General features: G+C 42.2%; 1 protein-coding gene and 1 non-coding gene across 2 annotated transcripts in view; one reads left to right on the top strand and one right to left on the bottom strand.

Annotated features, from left to right (window-relative positions):
• LOC126235702 (hexosaminidase D-like) overlaps positions 1–18,177 on the bottom strand; it is a 237,332-nt gene that overhangs the window by 6,032 nt on the left and 213,123 nt on the right. The window lies entirely within an intron of this gene.
• LOC126237742 (U6 spliceosomal RNA) lies at positions 7,124–7,225 on the top strand. Its single transcript, XR_007545194.1, has one exon. It is a non-coding gene; the product is annotated as a U6 spliceosomal RNA (small nuclear RNA).

An 18,177-nucleotide genomic window follows, 5' to 3' on the forward strand; every position in this document is an offset into this window, starting at 1 on the left:
TATTATACAATACTATGTTTTTTTTTTTCATTTTGTGAAGTGGTAAATTTTATATTTATGAGCATCTAAAGCAAGATAACAAATTTTGGACCACCCTGAAATCTTATCATGATCCGACAGAATATATATGTAGCATCTTTCAGACAGTACTTCATTACAGATAATTGCATCATCTGCAAAAACTTTGAGGTCACTATTAATATTGTCCGAAGGTCATTAATACAGAAAGTGAACAGCAAGAGTCCTAAGACACTTCCTAGTGGCACACCTGAAGTTACTTCTACATCTGCCGATGACTCTCCATCCGAGATGACTTGTTGCACCCTTCCTACCACAAATCCGCAACCTAATCACTAATTGTGCTTGATACCCCATGTGATTGTACTTTTGATAATTATCATAGATGTGGTAATGAGTCAAATGCTTTTCAGAAATCGAGAAATACTGCATCTACCTGACTGCCTTGAATCAAGACTTTCAGTATGACATGTGAGAGAAGTGTGAGTTGGTTTCACATGATCAGTGTTCTCAGAATCCATGTTGGTTGGTATGCAGAAGGTTATTCTGATACTTCGTTATGTTTCAGCTCAGAATATGTTCTAAGACTCTACAATAAATCTATGTCAAGGATATTTGATAATAGCCTTTTATGGACTTATGTTACCCATCTTGTAGATGGGAGTGACCTGCACTTTCTACCAACTACTGGGCATGTTTTTTGTTCAAGGTATCTATGGTACATTATAGATAAAAGAGTGGCTAACTCAGCCACAAATCAGTATAGAATCTCATAGGGAACACATGGGGCACTGGAGCTTTGTTCATTTTTAACTGTTTCAGCTGTTTGAACAACAAAGGTTCCTGGAGTATACCTGAAGTTACTCCTACTTTTGTTGACGACTCTTCATCCAAGATAACAAGCCTACCATGAAATACTCAATCTACTCTCATTTTTTTCACAACTCTTTCACAAAAGCTGATCATTTATCATTGTTTATTCCAGTTACAATAATAAAAACAGAAATTCAGACTAATTTTAATTCTAGGACAACAATAATCAAGCACAGAAAAAATTTAAAGCCAACATTGCACCACAAAAGTGGGCTGCAATTTTGTTAAATCTGCTACTCAACAATGATAAATATATTCCTCATATCCAGGCCAATCCCAACTCACTTTTTCAGATATACTCATTTACTTTATCATTTGAATTCTATAAGTTCTTCAGTTGTTTCCTATGGATATTTATATTTGATGGTTGATGGCACTACGTGTGGCTTTTGAGGATGGATACAGTTTCACGTCTATGATAAAAACAAGTCAGAACAGAATGGCATGAAGCTGTTTGTGATGTTTTTACTAAGTATGTCCTTAAGATGATGGTGTATGAAGGAAAAGAGGCACAGGAGTAATGTGTTATGGTACTACAGAAAAGACTATCTGAATCTTATTTTGCCAAAATCCACATACCTAGCAGGTAATAAAAACTAATTCAAATTATGAGCACTATTTGGTGAAGTTAAGATATTTTTATTGTATCCTCTGTTGAGCACAGTTGGGTGAAGTTAAAATATTCTTTTGTTGTATCTTCCATTGAAATGGAATTGGAAATTCTTTCAACAAAATTATGCTATGCTATGCTTCAACGAAACTTTTAACTTTCAGAGTACTTCAGTCTTGGGCAAAACTTCCTACTTGTGGATCACTATTTGTTACAATTAATGGCATGAGGCAGAATCATTTCACCCAAAACATGACTGTAAATACAAGTATTCAATCTGCTGTTGATTATTTCACAGCACCACTTGACTGCCGCATTAGTGTACACTCAAAACTTAGCACCACTGAAACTTAGTTTTGAGCCCAGAGATGTTGAATCACTCACTGTCACAACTCACAGCGGTTGCTGCTGTTAACGTATCCATCATATATCACTGAACATATTGAAATGCAGCGACAGTGACCTCACAAATCTCACTGTTATCATCACAGACATATAGGATTAGACTTATTGGCCTGTTCTGTCGTAGAACTGTTCATGGCATCATTTTGAAGGCTAGCTAATATTTTGTTTTCCTTTTGGATTGAATTGCAAAGCAATTTTAGTGGTGCTATTGTCTTTCATACATTGAACGTATCCCCTCCACTTTCTTCTGTATTTTTATAACATTTGTAACTTACTTCTTATGACAGCAATATTGTTCTTACACTCTACAAGAAAGTATCCTCCCAAATAGTACACTAACTTTATTTGAGAGAGTTCAGTTTGTCCTATTTGGTTAGAAATTAAGAATCCAGCTGTTGCATCTTTAAAACAGTAACAAAGATATAGTTTAAGTAACATTTCCTATTGAATGTTATAGTCTAAAGTTCATCAAAATGTGCAACAGAAATGCCAAGATCTTTGAAGCTTCATTTACATATTGTCTGATTTTTGTATCTTAAGATGAAACCACAGATATTTAAATTCACTTATTTGTTTGATTTTTATCCATTTATTACAATGTTTGTTCTTATTGATTCCAATTCTCAAAATGCCACCACTTCAGTTTTACTTCTGGGAACTGTAATATCATATGTAGCAGTAACTTGGCTCGATTTATGTATGAGCTGCTCTCTCGATTTCATTTTCAGCATTTCCAATTATGACCTTACAGAAAATAGTAAAGATGTACAATGTACATTGTTAATTATGCAATTTAATGTTTTAAGCCAATTTTTTACGATCATGTCAATACTGCAGTAGGTTGTGCAGCATGCACTGTGGCACAGCGGTCAGCATTGCTGGGTGGCACACTGCAGTTCATCAGTTCAAACCCAACTATCAGAAATTATTTCTAATTTAGTATTTATAATTTACAGAAGGTTCTCAAAATTTCCTATGTTTGTGGTGTTTGTTCATTCTGGATTTTTCAATGCTTGTATGAATAGTAACTGTTACTTTCCAGGAGTTCAGTTCATTTCAGAAGTCTGTACATTGTTGTTCATAATAAATGTGCTTTCAGTGCTAAGTGTTGTACTTCGAAATTGGACTTGTTTGTGGTTACAATATGTCATTGTTTAATGGAGATGATGGATAGTTCAAAACATCTACATCACCGGGGCTCAAATTAGTCAGTGTAACAGCAGTTACCTACACAGACAGGAACCAAAATACAAGCAGCACTAGCGAGCTGCAAATCAGGCTTCCATCCATGTTTTCTAGAGATGCTGATCAGGACTCGATGAAATGGCTGAAAGGATTCGACCAAAGTCACCTCACCAAAAGCAACAGGTGAGATGACACAATGTGTTTGACAAATGTATAGTTTTATTTGTGTGGCACAGCTCAACAGTGGTTCAAGAACAACAAAGAGAAATTACAGGGTGAATTGAAGAAAAGATTTGGTGACAATCAGCAGTAAGTCTGCTTAGTGGAAGAACAACTGAAGAACAGGTCAAACATCATAAGAAAATGACACGGACCTACATACAGAATGTTTTGGCCATATGCCATATTGTAAGTCCTAATATGCCACTTGATGAAAGGAGTCACAAAATATATGTACCAAGCTACCCCAATTCCATAGCCAAGGTGGCTAACGCATACCTGTGCAGTGATGTTCAACTTAAAGGTGACCTGGTTCAAATCCTGATGGTGAATGAAATTTTCACTGCCAGTATTTGGATAGACGAGGTGGTGGCATAAAGCTTCTGATCACCAGTCTTTGAACAGGTGTCCTGGATTAAATTCCAAACTTCCCTGCAGTGAGGGGATGTGACATTGTTGTCGATGATTTGTCTGTCGGTTGGGGATGTTAATCTTGACAGCCCCCTTGGTGCTCTCTGTTAGGAGTAAGCTTATTTCATCCTCTCCCTTTTCTTATCATCTCCAACATGAACACAACACTAGACTCTCTCTCTCTCTCTCTCTCTCTCTCTCTCTCTCTCTCTCTCTCTCTCTCTCTCTCACACACACACACACACACACACACACACACACAGTAGACTAAACTTAACAATTCTACATATCCACACAATTCTAATACTCTGTGAAGAAAAAGTGCCTGTGGGAGTGGAAGATAGGGAAAACCTTTTCAATTAGGTGCCTGAACCTGCCATTCAGGGTCTTCCAGCCATTCATTCCATACAGCTTAGCATTAATTTACTTGTTGCACCAAGCTCTTCTAGTAAATGATACCACAACAAATGAGGAAATGCGACAGAAAAAGAGTCAAGCAGATGAAGTATGAGCAACTCACGAATGTGGTCCCTATGGCAAATGTGAGAGACGACCAAGACCTTGTCCCTCTCTCATATGCCAAGTAGTAAGAGAACAGATACTGCAGGTTATGGAAGCCAGAACTGTGGAAGCAAGAGATGGCACCCATGAATGATGACACCACATCCCGGGAGATAACAGATGTTGAAGAAAAAGTGTATTGATTTTTACCAATCTTCACCACCAGTCAAAAGTACCAGGAAGAGCAAACTCGACCAACTTGGACTTACACCGTAGCCAACGAAAGACAACTTAGTATTCGGCCAAAAAAGTTACAACCAACTCCTAAGCCACGTATAATGCCCTGAAGCTGAACAAACATTTGGAAGACAGAGGACAACAAGCTGGTATGTTTCCACTGAGGATGTCCTGGAAACACTGTACGATGCTGCAGAGAAAGGAAATGAGTATTCAACAACTACTAAGTCACAAGACATTGTTACAACAGTCTTATTCATTCCTGTCAATTAAAAATGGCTGCAGTTGACCTTCAGGGTGAAGTGCGTCTGACAAATTCAAAGGGTTGTGTTCTATTATTGACAGTTATTCTTTCAATACATGTTCCTGCTGGCTGGATGTATTTTCAGTTTGCAACCTTCAGCACAACCAGTTTCACATCATGGAGCATAGTACTCTGATTGAGTTCTCTTCCCATCATGTGGCAACCACTGCCTGTCACCATGCTGAGGTACCAGCAGCTTGCATAGCTGCTGAATTCACAAAAACTAAGTGAAGTGACTATCTATGGAGGTGAGGCTGCAACAGATGAAAATCCGCCATTGACAACAGTTACCAAAATGGCAAGGAACCTCGCTGCTATCATCATTAATGGCCAACCAGTCCAGGAACTAGTCAAGTCATAGGTTTCTTTTCTGCAATGTCGAATGCTTATCATTGCAGCTAAAGAAGACTATGTTCCGTGATATGAAAGCGACTGTGCTGAAAGTTGCTAATGGGAAACATGGCCAGACAACATGATCCTGTATTGTAAGAATAACTATCAATAACAGAACACAACCTTTTAAATTTGTCATTTTAACAGAATGTTGTCATAATGATGTTCTCAGATGATACTTCTTGCAGGCATCACAAGCAGTCACAAGACTGTGGGGTCACAGCTTATGCTTCCAGAGTACTCTCAAAATCTGAGATCAACTATTTGTGCTATGCAGTTATTTGGACCACGTACAAGTTCCAGCGATATTTACTTGGCAAGCCTTTCACAATTGTGACAGACCACCGTTCTCTACACTAGCTGACTAGGCCGAGGGATCTGTCAGGCCTACTGGCGAACTGGACACTGAGGCTTCAGGTGTACAACATCACAGTGGTATACAAAAATGGACAAAACCACAAGGACACAGACTGCCTTTCAAGAATAAATCCTTTGGCAGAACACAGCAGCGTGGACAAAATCTAAGTCACTGACACATTACATAGCATTGCTGCTAGACAGAGGGAAGATCCAGCATTCCGGATAACCACAGAAGCCTTGAAGAAAGAAAAACCAAAGGAGGATTCCAATTAATAAACAAAATATTGTATAAGAGGAACTATGATACAATGGGACAGAAACGTTCATTAGTCATCCTAGCTGTCCCGAAGTTTTTCCCTAAAGCTCCAGCATTTGGAGATAGAATCAGATGCAGGGATCAGTTTCCAGGTATCTACCAATCCATTAGACACTGTGTGAGCCACAGTGAGGTTGAGGTCGATTTGGGGTACGAGACCAAACAGCGAGGTGATCCGTCTCGTCAGAATAAGGAAGGATGGGGAAGGAAGTCAGCCGTGCACTGTCAAAGGAACCATCCCAGCATTTGCCTGAAGTGATTTAGGGAAATCACGGAAAACCCAAATCAGGATGGCCAGACACGGGATTGAACAACCGTCCTCCTGAATGCGAGTCCAGTGTGCTAACCACTGCACCGTCTCACTTGGTAGCCGCTGTGAGGAATGCCCGCAATGGAAGCCTGTATCACAGTTTCGTCTAGGTCACCTGATACTGATTTTGCTTACAGCAGTGCTATTCCGCCGGACTTGAATTGACCTCTTGTGGAGGTTCCTGAAGTTGACAAATGGAAATCAATGAATAATAGTCTCCACTGGCTAACTCACCTGCTATGCTGTCACCAAAGATGTAAGAATTCCCGAACCTACAGCATTTGTAAAGTTTATTGTAAAAGACATCAGTTTGAAACACCCAGCACCTCCTATGATACCTGATTATTGACAAGTTTTGCAGTCAAGTCTAGTATTAGGGTAATTTCACATTGTGACATCACACACATGGTGACAACTGTTTACTACACAGAGGCAAATGACCTCATAGAACACTTTAATAAGATGCTCTCTACATATTTTGATGTCAAACAGAGAGATAAAATACAATAGTGTCTTTCATAATATTTGTGTATAACATAATGAAGAAAGACACTACAGGTTTCACACCATTCTTTCTGCTCCATGGTCATGGGGTTGACACAATAATGGATGCACCACATAATTGATGAGGCCTTTGTGATCACTTGTTGGCATATTGCCTTTTGGCTTCTGTCTCTGGTTCATCGGCCAACATTTGTTTGACAGTTTTTCTGACATTTTACCAGTGTGAGTGGTCCCACCAGCAACAGAGGGTGAATCTTCGACAATGCCAGCCAAAGCACTTAGATGTTATGTATACTAAAAAAATGGCTCTGAGCACTATGGGACTTAACATCTGTGGTCATCAGTCCCCTAGAACTTAGAACTACTTAAACCTAACTAACCTAAGAACATCACACACATCCATGCCCGAGGCAGGATTCGAACCTGCGACCGTAGCAGTCGCGCGGTTCCGGACTGAGCGCCTAGAACTGCTAGACCACCGCGGCCGGCTATGTATACTAAAATTGAAACAATACAGAGAAGAGTAGCATGGCCCATGTGCAAAATGACACGCAAAATCATAAAGCAACCACTTTTTTACAAAGGTTTCATTCTTTTTTGCATGCCTCTCAATTACTCAATGCTTTTGCTATTTTGTGAGGGATCTCCTTTACTCTTTACATACTTACATTCTATCGGAACTTTCCTGCTATATTTATGTCACCTGATTTATTTTTATTCAGATTATGCTTGAATGGTGAACACAAGTGGACATGATGTAGAGAATAAGGAGGACCTCAAGAATATGTGGAAGAAGTATTTTGAAGTACTCCTGAACCCAAATGGAGACCTGGATGAGGAGGAACATGCCCAGGAGAAAAAAGAGGAGGAACAGCAAATAGGAAAATACCTTACATAGGGAGAAGTGGAAGAGGCATTGGGCAAGATGAAGGGAGGGAAGTCACCAGGTCTGGATAAGCTAAGGGTAGAGATGGTGAGAGCAGCAGGAGAGGTGGAGATACAATGGCTATATCGAGTAATGAAAATTGTTTGGAGACAGAAGACGATCCCAGAAGACTGGAAGAAGAGAATAATTGCCACGATCTTTAAGAAGGGAAATAGAAAAGAGTGCAAGAACTATCGGAGGGATAACACTGATGAGTCATTGTGCAAAGATTTTTTAGAAAATTTTGGAAGCAAGAATTCGGACAAAACTAGAAGGAAGAATGAGAGAAGAGCAATATGGTTTCAGAAAAGTAGGTCCATGGTGGATCTAATTTTTGCTGTAAGACAACTGCAGGAACAGCACTATGAATACAGAATAGCTCTACTAATGACCTTCCTGGACATTGAAGAAGCCTATAATAGTGTGTGCAGAAGCAAAGTGTGGAAAGCCCTAGAGAACAGAGGAGTAGCAAAACAGATTATTTGGAGGATAAGGGAAATGTACCATGGAGTTGTGAGCTGTGTGAAAGTGGGAGGAGAGAGATCAGCCTGGATTGAGCAGAAGAATGGCTTGAGGCAGGGAAGTGCACTTTCACCATCACTCTTCATTGTAGTGATGGATGATATAATGAGTACAGTAGCACAAGTAATTGGTGAAAGGAAGATGGAAGCTATGGTGTTTGCAGATGATCTGATGATTTGGGGGAATAAGGATGAGGAAGTACAAGAGCAGTTGGACGTATGGGAATGAACAGTACAAGAATATGGGATGAAATTTAGTATAAGTAAGAGTGAGATGATTACCACAACAAGAAAGAAGGAGAGAGGGACAACTGGAGTAACAATTGGTGGGGAAAAATTGAGGAGAGTGGAGAGTTTTAAGACCTAGGAGGCCTGATACAGGAAGATGGAAAAAATGACAGAGAAATAAATGAGTGGGGGAGAAAAGCAGAAGCATTTCGGAAGAGTGTCAGAAGCCTGATATGGAGTAAGGATGTACCCCAAACCAGTAAAAAGGTTATATACCAGTCATACCATGTCCCGATACAGACATATGCATCAGAAACCTGGATTATGAAAGGAAGAGAGAAAAGCAAAGTACAAGCTAACGAGATGAAACTCTTGAGAAACAGTATTGGAGTGACAAAGATAGACAGGTTAAGAAATGAGAGGATCAGAGAGTTAATGAAGGTGGCACCATTACAGGAGGAGATAGGGAAATCAAGGCGGAGATGTCAGGGACATGTTAAGAGAAGAGAATGGAGGAGAAGAGGATACCCAGGAGGAAACATGAGATGAAACTGGAAGGAAAGAGACCAAGAGGAAGACCGAGAGACAGATGATTGAAAGGAGTAGAGGAATGCGTCCAGAAGAAACGAGGAGACTGGACTAACATAAAGACGGAGAGATGGTGGCAAGACAGAAGACGACAGAGAGGCCTATGTTCCATACAGACCCAGCCGTAGGCTGGAAACTCTCCAAGATAATGATGCTTTATTTTTATTCAGTTTATATCTATTGAAATGTTCCCCACTTGGAAATTTCAATGGGGGCATATTTTACCTTCAGACTATGTGTACACTCAGTTCAATGTGACTGGTCTTTTAGTGCAAACACCGTGTCTTATTCAATAATGGGCACAAAGGAAGAACATATAAAAAATGGTAACATCTCTGAGTAAAAAGAAATAATTACTAATGTCACAAACTAGCACTTCTCACAGGAGGAATTAAATATTTTGACCTGCAGAACTAATAACCACAGTTTTTGCTGATATAAAAATGAAGCACAACAAAATATGCTATATAAAAATGTAAGGGTAGTTGATCACTATATAATTCCACAAAAATAAATTTGTAGAAATAATGGAACAAGATGTACATCACCGGAAATCAGAGCAGACATGCTCATAAGGGAAGGTGATTTTGGGGGCCCCATGGATATATATATATATATCTAAAAACAAAGATGATGTGACTTACCAAATGAAAGTGCTGGCAGGTCGACAGACATACAAACAAACACAAACATACACACAAAATTCAAGCTTTCGCAACAAACTGTTGCCTCATCAGGAAAGAGGGAAGGAGAGGGAAAGACGAAAGGATGTGGGTTTTAAGGGAGAGGGTAAGGAGTCATTCCAATCCCGGGAGCGGAAAGACTTACCTTAGGGGGAAAAAAGGACGGGTATACACTCGCACACACACACACACACATATCCAACCGCACATACACAGACACAAGCAGACATTTGTAAAGGCAAAGAGTCTCGGCAGAGATGTCAGTCGAGGCAGAATTACAGAGGCAAAGATGTTGTTGAAAGACAGGTGAGGTATGAGCGGCGGCAAATTGAAATTAGCGGAGATTGAGGCCTGGCGGATAACGAGAAGAGAGGATATACTGAAGGGCAACTTCCCATCTCCGGAGTTCTGACATGTTGGTGTTAATGGGAAGTATCCAGATAACCCGGATGGTGTAACACTGTGCCAAGATGTGCTGGTCGCGCACCAAGGCATGTTTAGCCACAGGGTGATCCTCATTACCAACAAACACTGTCTGCCTGTGTCCATTCATGTGAATGGACAGTTTGTTGCTAGTCATTCCCACATAGAAAGCTTCACAGTGTAGGCAGGTCAGTTGGTAAATCACGTGGGTGCTTTCACACCTGGCTCTGCCTTTGATCGTGTACACCTTCCGGGTTACAGGACTGGAGTAGGTGGTGGTGGGAGGGTGCATGGGACAGGTTTTACACCGGGGGCAGTTACAAGGGTAGGAGCAAGAGGGTAGGGAAGGTGGTTTGGGGATTTCATAGGGATGAACTAACACGTTACGAAGGTTAGGTGGATGGCGGAAGGACACTCTTGGTGGAGTGGGGAGGATTTCATGAAGGATGGATCTCATTTCAGGGCAGGATTTGAGAAAGTCGTATCCCTGCTGGAGAGCCACATTCAGAGTCTGATCCAGTCCTGGAAAGTATCCTGTCACAAGTGGGGCACTTTTGTGGTTCTTCTGTGGGAGGTTCTGGGTTTGAGGGGATGAGGAAGTGGCTCTGGTTATTTGCTTCTGTACCAGGTCAGGAGGGTAGTTGCGGGATGCAAAAGCTGTTTTCAGGTTGTTGGTGTAATGGTTCAGGGATTCCGGACTGGAGCAGATTCATTTGCCACGAAGACCTAGGCTGTAGGGAAGGGACCGTTTGATGTGGAATGGGTGGCAGATGTCATAATGGAGGTACTGTTGCTTGTTGGTGGGTTTGATGTGGATGGACGTGTGAAGCTGGCCATTGGACAGAGGGAGGTGAACGTCAAGGAAAGTGGCATGGGATTTGGAGTAGGACCAGGTGAATCTGATGGAACTAAAGGAGTTGAGGTTGGAGAGGAAATTCCGGAGTTCTTCTTCACTGTGAGTCCAGATCATGAAGATGTCATCAATAAATCTGTACCAAACTTTGGGTTGGCAGGCCTGGGTAACCAAGAAGGCTTCCTCTAAGTGACTCATGAATAGGTTGGTGTACGAGGGGGCCATCCTTGTACCCATGGCTGTTCCCTTTAATTTTTGGTATGTCTGGCCTTCAAAAGTGAAGAAGTTGTGGGTTAGGATGAAGCTGGCTAAGGTAATGAGGAAAGAGGTTTTAGGTAGGGTGGCAGGTGATCGGCGTGAAAGGAAGTGTTCCATCGCAGCGAGGCCCTGGACATGCGGAATATTTGTGTATAAGGAAGTGGCATCAATGGTTACAAGGATGGTTTCCGGGGGTAACAGACTGGGTAAGGATTCCAGGCGTTCGAGAAAGTGGTTGGTGTCTTTGATGAAGTATGGGAGACTGCATGTAATGGGTTGAAGGTGTTGATCCACGTAGACAGAGATACGTTCTGTAGGGGCTTGGTAACCAGCTACAATGGGGCGGCCAGGATGATTGGGTTTGTGAATTTTGGGAAGAAGGTAGAAGGTAGGGGTGCGGGGTGTTGGTGGGGTCAGGAGGTTGATGGAGTCAGGTGAAAGGTTTTGTAGGGGGCCTAAGGTTCTGAGGATTCCTTGAAGCTCCGCCTGACCAGCACATCTTGGCACAGTGTTACACTGTCTGGGTTATCTGGATACTTCCCACTAACACCAACCTATCCGAACTCCGGAGATGGGAACTTGCCCTTCAATATATCCTCTCTTCCCATTATCCACCAGGCCTCAATCTCCGCTAATTTCAAGTTGCCGCCACTCATACCTCACCTTTCATTCAACATCATCTTTGCCTCTGCACTTCTGCTTCGACTGACATCTCTGCCCAAACTCTTTGCCTTTGAATATGTCTGCTTATGTCTGTATATGTGTGGATGGATATGTGTGTGTCTGTGTGTATGCACGAGTGTATACCAGTTTTTTTTCCCCCCCTAAGGTAAGTCTTTCCGCTCCCGGGATTGGAATGACTCCTTACCCTCTCCCTTAAAACCCACATCCTTTCTTCTTTCCCTCTCCTTCCCTCTTTCCTGATGAATTTTATGTGTATGTTTGTGTTTGTTTGTGTGTCTATCGACCCGCCAGTGCTTTTGTTTGGTGAGTCACATCATCTTTGTTTTTAGATATATTTTTCCCACGTGGAATGTTTCCCTCTATTATATTCATATCATTAATTTGAACCCAACTATTACGTTTGTTATTGTCACTGTTGCATTTCGAAATCTTTTCTGTTGTCTTATTTTCTCTTTCTGTTTTTGCCAATAGTTTCACTTTGTATTCACCTTCTCCTTTTTACCGCAATCTACTATACAATTTTATCCCGCCTATATATACTCAATAATATGTAACCCACTTCCAAACCATAACCAAAAAAATTTTTTTTCCGCTTTCAACACTACCGCTGCTATAAAATCCACCGTTTCTAGTTCAAAAACAGTTCCTTTCACCTATTAAACAACCATTTTGGCTAGTTCTAATAACTTTCGCTTTATTTCCATTTCCGTTTTTCCCACATCACTGATAATTTTCAGCCGCTTCCCACAGGTTTTAACGTCATCATTTCTTAGTCAGACAATTGTTAGCCTCATTTTCATAATCTGCCACCACAAAACCACTCCTTTTAATACATTTACACGCAGTTTGTTTGAAATTATCCCGAATTTCTCCACCCTTTAACGTGTTTTGGCGGCAACACAACCACCTAACCTTTGTGCACATCGTTGTCTACCATCCCAAGTTCACCACAGGATCAACACAGCCCAGCTTTAACCAACACTTTTTCGACTTTTTTCACACCAGATCTCCAATTACTTTCTAGTTCACCTTTATCTCTCTCCATATATTTTTATTTTCATTTTAATTTCAGCCTCATGTTACACTTTCCACCTTCTAATACCGTGTCACCCTCACAACACCCCCACAACGACCACATTAAGTTTTATTTACATTCCCTCCGCAAACATGTCTTCGCCCTAGCCAGATTACGCTCCCATATTTTATTTTCTCAGGCTTGTCTGACATTTGGCATTACCCCCAAAGGCCTCACACTTAAAGTTCCCATCTCTGGCTGGAACCCTTCTTTCCATCAGTCCCTTTACCAGTTCCAAACTGAACAATCCATTGCCCTCACCCACCTAATCCTTCACCTACACATCAACTCAGCCAATGAACACACCCATCAACTCCTATCCTTAATAAAAGTCCTCAATCTTTCCTCTCCCACATCCACACCGGCTGTTCAGAGCATCCTTCTACAGGCCAACCGCAAATTAGAACAGCATGCCACCCTCCACCTCAAAAAACTATCCAATCTCCTGGTTTCCCACCTCCGGAAAGGCAACTCACTCACCCTTCACAACCTTTCCAGCAAACCTCAACCTCCTCTCATTGCACACCAACCCAGTCTCTCCCATCTACTCAATCTCCCACTTCCAGCTCTACTCCCTCCAAAACCTCAAAATTCCAATCAACACAATCAGGAACTACAACACCCTAATTCAGTAGTTAACCTTTCCTCCAAACCTCTCTCCCAATCCGAAACCTCTGTCCTATCCAAAGGCCTCACCTTCAGCCCCACTCCCAGATTCAACCAAACAGCCCTCGTCAAAGATTTACTGTCCTACACTCATACTCTCTGCTGGAAATATCACTTTGCCACGAAGAAAAATGATCCTAATCCTACTCCTAATGATCCAACTCCCCAAGACACTATCCAAATTGAACCCTGCCTGGAACAGTTCCGTCCTCTGTCACAGCGGGACCCACCTCCTCTTCCTCAAAATCACCCTCTCCAAACCTTCCAGGAATTTCTGACTTCCAGCCTTGCCTCTCAATCCTTCTTAAAAAACCTTAATCCTACTCCCAACATCACCACTGCTCAAGCCCAGGCTATCCGTGATCTGAAGGCTGACCAATACATCGTCATTCTTCCGGCGGACAAGGGTTCCACGACTGTGGGACTAGATCGTCGGGAGTATGTGGCTGAGGGACTGCGTCAGCTTTCAGACAACACCACATAAAAAGTTTGCCAAGATAATCCCATTCCTGATGTCCAGGCGGAGCTTCAAGGAATCCTCAGAACCTTAGGCCCCCTACAAAACCTTTCACCTGACTCCATCAACCTCCTGACCCCACCAACACCCCGCACCCCTACCTTCTACCTTCTTCCTAAAATTCACAAACCCAATCATCCTGGCCGCCCCATTGTAGCTGGTTACCAAGCCCCTACAGAACGTATTTCTGTCTACGTGGATCAACACCTTCAACCCATTACATGCAGTCTCCCATCCTTCATCAAAGACACCAACCACTTTTTCGAACGCCTGGAATCCTTACCCAGTCTGTTACCCCCGGAAACCATCCTTGTAACCATTGATGCCACTTCCTTATACACAAATATTCCGCATGTCCAGGGCCTCGCTGCGATGGAACACTTCCTTTCACGCCGATCACCTGCCACCCTACCTAAAACCTCTTTCCTCATTACCTTAGCCAGCTTCATCCTAACCCACAACTTCTTCACTTTTGAAGGCCAGACATACCAAAAATTAAAGGGAACAGCCATGGGTACAAGGATGGCCCCCTCGTACACCAACCTATTCATGAGTCACTTAGAGGAAGCCTTCTTGGTTACCCAGGCCTGCCAACCCAAAGTTTGGTACAGATTTATTGATGACATCTTCATGATCTGGACTCACAGTGAAGAAGAACTCCGGAATTTCCTCTCCAACCTCAACTCCTTTAGTTCCATCAGATTCACCTGGTCCTACTCCAAATCCCATGCCACTTTCCTTGACGTTCACCTCCCTCTGTCCAATGGCCAGCTTCACACGTCCATCCACATCAAACCCACCAACAAGCAACAGTACCTCCATTATGACATCTGCCACCCATTCCACATCAAACGGTCCCTTCCCTACAGCCTAGGTCTTCGTGGCAAATGAATCTGCTCCAGTCCGGAATCCCTGAACCATTACACCAACAACCTGAAAACAGCTTTTGCATCCCGCAACTACCCTCCTGACCTGGTACAGAAGCAAATAACCAGAGCCACTTCCTCATCCCCTCAAACCCAGAACCTCCCACAGAAGAACCACAAAAGTTCCCCACTTGTGACAGGATACTTTCCAGGACTGGATCAGACTCTGAATGTGGCTCTCCAGCAGGGATACGACTTTCTCAAATCCTGCCCTGAAATGAGATCCATCCTTCATGAAATCCTCCCCACTCCACCAAGAGTGTCTTTCCGCCATCCACCTAACCTTCGTAACGTGTTAGTTCATCCCTATGAAATCCCCAAACCACCTTCCCTACCCTCTTGCTCCTACCCTTGTAACCGCCCCCGGTGTAAAACCTGTCCCATGCACCCTCCCACCACCACCTACTCCAGTCCTGTAACCCGGAAGGTGTACACGATCAAAGGCAGAGCCAGGTGTGAAAGCACCCACGTGATTTACCAACTGACCTGCCTACACTGTGAAGCTTTCTATGTGGGAATGACCAGCAACAAACTGTCCATTCACATGAATGGACACAGGCAGACAGTGTTTGTTGGTAATGAGGATCACCCTGTGGCTAAACATGCCTTGGTGCGCGACCAGCACATCTTGGCACAGTGTTACACCATCCGGGTTATCTGGATACTTCCCATTAACACCAACATGTCAGAACTCCGGAGATGGGAAGTTGCCCTTCAGTATATCCTCTCTTCTCGTTATCCGCCAGGCCTCAATCTCCGCTAATTTCAATTTGCCGCCGCTCATACCTCACCTGTCTTTCAACAACATCTTTGCCTCTGTAATTCTGCCTCGACTGACATCTCTGCCGAGACTCTTTGCCTTTACAAATGTCTGCTTGTGTCTGTGTATGTGCGGTTGGATATGTGTGTGTGTGTGTGTGCGAGTGTATACCCGTCCTTTTTTCCCCCTAAGGTAAGTCTTTCCGCTCCCGGGATTGGAATGACTCCTTACCCTCTCCCTTAAAACCCACATCCTCTCGTCTTTCCCTCTCCTTCCCTCTTTCCTGATGAGGCAACAGTTTGTTGCGAAAGCTTGAATTTTGTGTGTGTGTTTGTGTGTCTATCGACCTGCCAGCGCTTTCGTTCGGTAAGTCACATCATCTTTGTTTTTAGATATATTTTTCCCACGTGGAATGTTTCCCTCCCTCTCTCTCTCTCTCTCTCTCTCTCTCTCTCTCTCTCTCTATATATATATATATATATATATATATATATATATATATATAATTCAATCGTGTCAAGATTGAAATTTTTGGTGAATTATCTGGGCTTGTTGATTGTACAAGTATGTATGGTCAACGTTGATAGTGATGCTTTTGTTAGTTTATAAATTTAAAATAACAGAAAATAAATTGATGCAACAAAAATTCTTTATAGCTACTCAAACTTTCTTTGGGGCAATGGTGCCTAGTACTGTTTGGCACTTGTCCACAGATTTTGTAAGTTTTCTCAATGCTTGTAACTGCTGCCAATCTACGCAAGCTGACACTGTGTGTCACTGCAATTGGTATTACCCAATACTCTACTAACTGTTTGGCCTTGAGCTGTGGCCTTCATTTAATTTCATATCAATTTCATTGCTACAAGTATCATGTGTGAACATTTATGTTGCTTTAACATGCACTCATGAAATCTTGTTATTTTTATGCCTCATTTCTTTTACAGCAAGTGGTCAGAATGTGGCACTGCTGGAAATGCTCCCAACACAACATTCCTCACCCCATGGCCCCCACAATGCTTACTCCTTCATTCACTGAGCTAACCTCTGACAACTCAAGAAAAGTTAGAAAAGCCTTCTAAATGTTGAAATCAACGTTAGAATACATATTGATGATCAATTGTGGCAGTGACTGAACACACCTATCACCATATTAAATGAAAATCAATCCCCCCATCCAGCATTTGGCATTATCAAATAATCATAACTTTTCTAGAGATTCAATATATTTATATGTGGATTGAACAACTTTTTAAAATCATTTTGGTGACAAGAATAGTGTTTATTCCCTTGATAAAATGTCTACAGGAATTTAGAAACTCTAGCATTGGGACTTTGCTACTTCCATGAAAAACATTTTGGCAACAATATTGATGACCACTGTTTCCGAGCTTGGCTCTGTTGTCCATGTGGTATGTTTTACATACAGTGTGTTTCATAGTTATGTGCTGTGCTGTCCTTATTTTAATTTATTCAATTAACATTAGGAGTGACAGCAGTGCGCAAGTTGTCTTTGTGAAAATTAGGCTTCTTTGCTTGTGCAGATACTGCAGGCATATGTGAATCTATCAGGGAATTCTTCTTATATTATTTTTAATCTGAGATAAGTTGCAAAACTGTAAAAATAATTTAGTGCTATTACTTTCACTGTTACATAAAGCTTCCCTTATTCATGTAAACATATATCAGTAGGTATTTTAATAATTTATTTCCAGAATCAGCTCAGTAGAAGTATAGGTTGGAAATGGAAGACCCCTAGCCCTCGAAACCTAATAGCGTCAGGGTCGGAAAAGAACAAGAGTTGGCCAAGGGTGGCCAAATAGGAAAGATAAAAGTGAGGAGCCTGGCATAAGTAAGTGGAAGCAATGCCAGTACTCAGCTCGGGACCCCGTGGTCGCCAGCCACGTACTCACTAGGTGTGAGTCCCTGAAGGGAATATCTCCCGGGATAAGGAGATTACCTTCTATCAAGTGCCAACGGCCTTCTAGGAGGGCGGATGAGCGGCTAGAAGGAAGGGCACTCTCTTGCCCTTGGGGTGCGAAACTGCTCCTAAAGGTGGAGGAGCCACAAGGTGGCCAACGGCATAGAATGGAGAAGGCAACAGGAAACCACCCCATTAAAGACCCGGGCGGGTATCCCAAGTATCAACAGCTTATGATGGAAAGCTCTTTGGTTAAATTCTCCGGAGGTAAAATAGTCCCCCATTCGGATCTCCGGGCGGGGACAACTAAAGAGATACCAAAATCCAAAAGCATTAATGTAAGAAGGATAGCAACATGGACGTCAACTCACTTCTTAAATGTGGTAAACTGGAAAACTTGAAAATGGAAATGAAACGAATGGATATTGATGTACTGGGAGTCTCAGAAATGAGATGGCCAAACGCTGGTGACTTTTGGTCAGGGGATTACAGAATCATACACACTG

The sequence above is a fragment of the Schistocerca nitens genome, chromosome 2 (genome assembly GCF_023898315.1).
Source record: "Schistocerca nitens isolate TAMUIC-IGC-003100 chromosome 2, iqSchNite1.1, whole genome shotgun sequence".
NCBI classification, from domain to species: domain Eukaryota; kingdom Metazoa; phylum Arthropoda; class Insecta; order Orthoptera; family Acrididae; genus Schistocerca; species Schistocerca nitens.